The following is a 7,094-nucleotide window of genomic DNA, read 5'->3' as shown; positions in this document are numbered from 1 at the left end:
GCTTTAGAATATTCTCTGGCTCTGAGTTCTTAAGTTTTGTTGTTTATCACATATTCACATTATCTTTTACTCAGCACCAGGTATGCTTTTTTATGACATATACTGTTCCTTCATATGGTTATCTGATTTGCTTATAAAGCTTGAAGTCCTGTTTGAGCACCAACAATATGGGGAAGCACATAGTTGTTTTCACATTCACCAATACAGTTTGGTTTCTTAACATGAATGATCTGATTATACGCAGCAGGATCTACATTGTATACTGTTTATTCTTGGCTGCTGAACTATATCTGTTGAATGTGCAGTGGAGCTGAATATACATATCTACTTGCGGTACAGATGCTTTTATTCTACTTATGATATGCAGGTGGCGTTTTATGGTTGGATTCTGGGAAGGTGGTATTACCTCTTGCATCGAAATACAATATTTTGTCTTTTTGTATTGTTGCCTGCAGTGGATAAATAACAGGTTGCCATCTTCTTGCTTAAACCAACATTGGTGTTCCTTTTTGCTGCAACTGTGGATGCTTGGTGGAGTATTCATCAATTTAAGTCTCATTTTAGGGGTCAATTTACTTGAGTCAACTATAGTTCCCGGGTGGCTCCATCTGTTATTTATGTTTGATGTTTTATCCTTCTGTTCTTTAGTTCTGTGCTGGGCTTCTCAACTGTGCCAAGCAGGGGCTCCCTGTTATCTTACATATTCCTGTAATTACTTGCCATGTTTCAGGTTTGGCTGTGGATTCATATTTGATATTGTTGGTACATGGATGCTACAGTTATCAAGACATGGCAAATATATGTGTGCACCATCAACATGTATAATTCAGCAGCATTTATTGTTTATCATCCACAATATATTGCAATATCTTTTACTAACACTGGGAGTTGCTTTTAACTACTTCAGATGCTTAAAGAATTTTATGTCCAGAGGGCGGTTTTCATCTACATCTATCATTTTCATTTCTTCTGCTGGATCCTATTTTGGAAAGTTGGCTGTTTTGGTTAATAGGTTGAAGGTGATTTGCTTTATAACTTTTCTGTGTTGGGAACTGTATTCAGTTACTCTTCTTTTGTACGTTGCAATACAGATGATGTATCTTTTGTTCGCAGGTTGGTTTTTTGTACAGATACCAGCCTGTTTTTGTCTCTATTTTGTAAGTCTCACTTTGCTATGAATAAAATTTCCTTAATAACCACAAAAAAACAAGCACGGGTACTATTGACACTTGTTGATACCTTGATGTACTGATATTTTAATATTTGTCGATACTATTGATGATAAGATGACATTTCATATCTTCAAACCTATATGCTGACTGAATTGTTTTTATCAGAGTTCAACAAACAAGATGAGGTCAAAATAATGTGCTTTTTGTTCAACAATGATAACGGTTGCGCTTCCGAAACCAGCTTTGGAATAATAACAGAAATTTGTGCAAACTTCTACAAATCTAGCAAATTTGTACAAGTCTGCATATTTTGTGATTTACAGGTGTATGATTTACAGGTGTGATAATTTTCAGGTATCTGATTTATAGGTGTGATAATTTTCGCATGTGATAATTTTACAGATTCATTCACATTTGTGCCAACTTTTAGTTGTTCCTTTGTCACATCTTGTACAAATCTACATATTCTGTTTAACTCTGTAATGAATGCTAAGCCTTTTGCTGATTTCAATGTTGGGATGGAGTAGAATTCTATCAGTTGGTTATACGTGTATGTTTGCCCCTGCTTGAGAGATTGAGAGAGAAGATGTTTGAATTTTAACCTCAGAACAAATTTAAAATTCTCCTTTTTCAAAAGCCAAAATGTAAGACAGCTGCTCTATTAGTCTGCTTTGACACCATGGAACCAGCTCTGTAAATATACTTTCCCAGGCCATCATGGTTTAATGGACAGATCCGGCCAAGGGGATTGGTATCATTGACATGTGTTTAAAGTCTTCGCGGGTTTAACGGTCGATACTAGTGGGTCCATATTATGGTACTGGCTTCAGATTGGGTTGATGTCATGGTTTGCTCGATTTCCACACAATGGTTTAATGGTCGAAAAAAATGAGTATGTATCATAGAATCGGATTGAGATTGGCCAACATCGTTAGAAACATGGTGTCGGCTGGGGACTGGAGGGAAATGATGATTGACTCGAGTGTTCGAGTAGGATCGGACTTACATCGACCTAAACTTGAGTTCCAGCATTGAGTGCGATCCAATCAAGTGCATAGGTATCATCGGTGTCGAGATCGAGCTTGACTTGGGTTCGAAGAATGGGTTTAGTGGTTCAATCAATTGGGTATGTATTATTGGTGCCCACGTAGGATCGGACTTACATGGGACTTATCAGTATCATAGTGTTGGCTCGAGAGGGTACGTATTATGGTACCGACTTGATATCATGTCGACATCGAGCTTGACCGACATCATGGTCGAGCCACTTTCATCTCCATCCAATTTGAAATGAGCTAGGGTAGAATAGGGCTTGGAGCATGTGTTTAGTGGTTCTTGCAACTGTATATGTATCATTAATTCGAAGGCATGATTATGTTGAGATAGACTTAGACTTGGGTTCGAGCTTGGGTTTAACGATCCAATCAAGTGGATCGATATCATCGGTGCCCGAGTAGGAACGGACTGACATCGATCTAGAAAGGATAGGTTCAGATTGAGATCGGGCTAATATCATGAGTTTAGTGGTCTAATCAAGTGTATAAGTATCATCGGTGTAGACATCGAGCTTGATTTGTATTCGAAGTATTGATTTAATGGTTCAATTATTAATGGTAGGATCGCACCGACATCGATTTAGGCTTGGATTGAGCTTGATCTAAGTTTGCATGATGGGTTTAGCAGTCCGATCAAGTAGATAGGCATCATCGGTGCCGGAATACGATTGGACCGACATCGAGCTTGACTTCACATGATGGGTTTAGCAGTATGATCAAAGTAAATAGTCACAATTAGTATCTAAGTGGGATCGAGCTTGATCTAGATTCGTATGATGGGTTTAGTGGTTCGATCAAGCAGATAGACATTATCGATGTCGGGGTGTGATTGGGTCGACATCGAGCTTGACTTGGATTCACATGATGGATTTAGTGGTCTAATCAAATGAATAGTCACAATTAGTGTTGGGGTGGGATCGAGCTTCATCTGGGTTCGCATGATAGATTGAGCAGTTCGATCAAGTGGATAGGAATCATTGGTGCTGGAGTGAGATCGGACCGACATCGATCTTGATTTGGGTTCATATGATGGATTTAGCAGTCCGATCAAATGAATAGTCACAATTAGTGCAGGGGTGGGATCGAGCTTAATCTGGATTCGCATTATGGGTTTAGTGATCCGATCAAGTAGATAGGCATCATCGGTGTCGGAGTGGGATCGAGCTTCATCTGGATTCGTATGATGGGTTTAGCAGTCCGATCAAGTGGATAGGCATCATCAATACTGGAGTGCGATCGAGTCCACATGTAGGTCATCCAAATCAAATTATAATTAAATCATGATTGAGCTATTTCTATCTTTATTGAACTTAAAGTGAGTTGAACCCAAATCTAATTGGGCCATTTTCAGCTTGAAATTAAGTAGAAAAAATTAGGGCATCTAAAGTGGCCGCCACAATTTTCAGCCCATGCCTTTACGAAGACTCCACGTGTGCCCTAACCCCCTCTAGGCGCTCCCCTCCCTTCTCCATGCATGTCCTAACCTCCTTGCCGCCCCGATAAGTGCATCCCCATGCCTCTAAGGCGGTGACATTCTCGGCGTCCCTATCTCTGTCACTGGTATCGACAGTGTCGCCGCACCTATCCCCTCATCCGCTGCCTCCAGGTGCCCCTTTGTCGTCTCCATGCATGCTCTAACCCCCTCCCTATCTACCTCACGGTAAGCCATCTTCATCTCCTCCATGCATCTGGTTCAATCATTTATGAGTATAGGGCCCTAACGCTTGCCATATAGGGCCAACCTGAGCATCATCTACATGGTGAGCACCATGATTACCTCGCCCTTGAGCTCATGCTGGTGGATTGGTTGTGGGAGTGGTGGAGCTCTGGATGATGGGCCGATCTGATGGACCTATGGCTAGAGCGCATGTTTGATTTGCCTTCATAGTTTTTTTTTGTTCTGCTTGATGTTTTGCTACTATTTGATGAAATGCGTTATAATCTGTTGGATATTCAATTCTCATCTAGAGGTTAATGGGGATGGTGGGCATCTGCTTGATGTCCTTGGTCAGGGTGCAGCATGCTGGATGGTGTCGTAAGCAAGGTCCAGGCATCATATCTATAGTAACATATGCATTAAGGTTCTAAACTGATTAACAAGCATTCATCTTGAAGTTGGTAATGCTGTCCTTTTGGATGAGTTTATTTCCTTTTTTGTCAGGGCTACCTGTCACTACAATAGTTAAATTTGCTGAGTGTTGACACACTTTAGGATGCTTGAAAATCACAAAGCATAGCATGGCACTCATTTGCGCCCAAAGAACGTCACACCTTGCTGCTGGTCAGCTGCCTATCTAGATGCTTACTGCAAGTCAAGGCACTTTTAGTCATAGTTTAAGCCTTGAGGCAGTGTGAACTTCATGTAGTCTGTCATGTCATTTTTACTTTTTCATTAATCTATATTGGACAGTTCACATTTTGTGACTAAAAAAATTAACCATAGTCACTGCATTTTGGTTCAGTTGTTTGTTGCTATTTTCGAATATTTGTTTCGTGCAAGATGATTTTGGCATCTCTTATTACGGAGGTTGAGATCTTGGATGCTGTAAGAGACCTTTGACATTTTGATGTCATGCCAGGTGACTGGGAAGCACTGCATTATTGCTTTAAAAGCACGTTAGTCCCATAAAAGAAGTTAGATACCTAATCTTCTTTCTTTCTTTCTTCAATTTTCCTACATACTTATACCATAAGTTTTATCTCTATTATAGGTTGATTATAGAAAATGGAAAATCAAGGGCCTCATTGTTCTTGTGGAAGTAGGAGGATGAAGCTTTATATTTCAAAAAAGCAAGCAATTTATGGACGTTATTTTTATCATTGTCCTGATTGGAAGGTAAGTACTAAATTTTTTTTTACTTGTGAAAAGTGCTTTGAATTCATGGACCATTACTCATGCAATGATTGTAATTCTTGCAAGGCCATCCAAGAAGTTTTGTTTGGTTGGATGACTATCATGGTCCAAAGATTAGTCGGTCCAATGGTGTGATACAACAAGATCGAAACAAGCACAATCAACTTTATGCGAAGTGGATAGTTGTTGGGATATGCCGACTGGCCTCTCTCCGCCGACTTACCCTCGGACCGGTCCGATCGACGCCCGACTCTACCGACCGGACCGACCGATGACTCCGACATCGACTACCGACAGTGGTTGCTGACAATACCCAACCGAAAGTACGTCGGCCGAACAGACCCGTACTGCTCCCGTCCGGCCAAGCGACCGAGCCCGAATTACCGACTCAATGTCGGGGGTGACAGCCGACATCTGACTTTCGCGAAGCACCAGACCAGCCGACAATATCTCCGGGTCATCACCCGACGTCTCGGCAGCTGAGTACCGACATATAGTCGGCCAGCCCACCCAAGCACCGTACGACCGCTATGGACAGTTGTCCTATCAAGGACATGCGGTATGGCCGCCCTGGGGCATTGTCCTGCCAATGACACAGATTGATCCCAGTGACTTGACAACCCACGACGATTTGACAGTCCCAAGTGATTTGACAACTCTTCGGTTGTCTGCGCCATTAATGATGGGACCATACCACATTTCTCTATAAAAATGGAGTAAGGCAACAGTATAAGTAAGTTTTTCAAATCCTAAACACCGGGGCGAGTTTTCTCAAGCTTCGAGACGCGCCTCTTTGCTCTTGAGCTCTCTTTTCCTCTCTCCCGCTGAGCCCCTGATTTTCCACTGTTGCCTAGTCTCCTTTCTGACTTGACCGTCGGAGGATCCCTGCCGGAGGCATCTCCAGTCTGTGAGGATTTTCTTGTAGGTGCGCGATGCCGGCGATCATGCGATGGGGGGATTGGCCGCAACAGATTTGGTGTGCTAGGAAGGGTAACTCACTCGACAGAGGTAAGCCAACGAGCCCCACAAAGCTCGAAAAATCTCTCAAAATGACGAAAATCAGAGCTCAGCGATCGAGAGCTACCGAATCGGTGAGGTGCTCTTCCCGTCGGGAAGAGGCCCCTCCTTCACCTTCCATGGCGAAGCCCAGCTCTCCGCATCCGGTGGTAACTACGGAGGCGCAAATCACGGCGATCGTGCGGCAAATGACTGTTTTGACAGATGCGGTCAAAAATCTCCGACAGCAATCGACTCAGTTGCCGCAACCACCGACGGAACAACCGACGGCGCACCCTTTGCCGTCCAGAAGTAGCCGCCGATGTCCGCATCAGCTTCCGTCCCCTCCTCGAGAGCAACCGTCTCAGTACTCCCATCAAGAGAGGGTGAGACAGCCGCGGCGCGACACCCACCGGTCTTGATGTTTTCTCCTTCCCAACTGGAGCGGGTAAGGAAGAAAAACGACCGCGGACACCGTCCGCATCACTCTCAAGTTCATCGGAGGTTCGACCCCTGGGATTTCTCAACACCGACGGTTGGACGACTACGAACGCAGGTTCGAGAAAATCGACCGTCGGCTTGTCCAACTCCAGGTGGATGGTCAGAAGTCTTCGAACGACGTCGACTTTCGGACCACCCAACCTCTCTCCCTATTTGTTCTCGACGAACCGATCCCTAGTCGGTTCAAGATGCCGCATGTGGAGCCCTACGATGACTCCACCGACCCAGTTGACCATCTAGAGAGCTACAAGGCTCTCATGACAATTCAGGGGATGACTGATGCCCTCCTTTGCATCGGCTTCCCCGCAACATTTCGTAAAGTCGCTCGGGCCTGGTACTCCGACCTCCGCTCAGGGAGTATCCACTCCTTCAACAGCTCGAGCATTCTTTCGTGGCCCACTTCAGCACCAGCCGGAAGCTGCCATGAACCTCGGACAGCTTTTTCTCCCTTAAACAGGGAGAAAATGAGACGCTCTGGTATTTTGTGGTCCGATTCAATGCGGTCACGCTTAAGGT

The sequence above is a fragment of the Elaeis guineensis genome, chromosome 13, assembly GCF_000442705.2.
Source record: "Elaeis guineensis isolate ETL-2024a chromosome 13, EG11, whole genome shotgun sequence".
Lineage (NCBI taxonomy): Eukaryota > Viridiplantae > Streptophyta > Magnoliopsida > Arecales > Arecaceae > Elaeis > Elaeis guineensis.
This window is presented reverse-complemented; position numbering follows the sequence as displayed.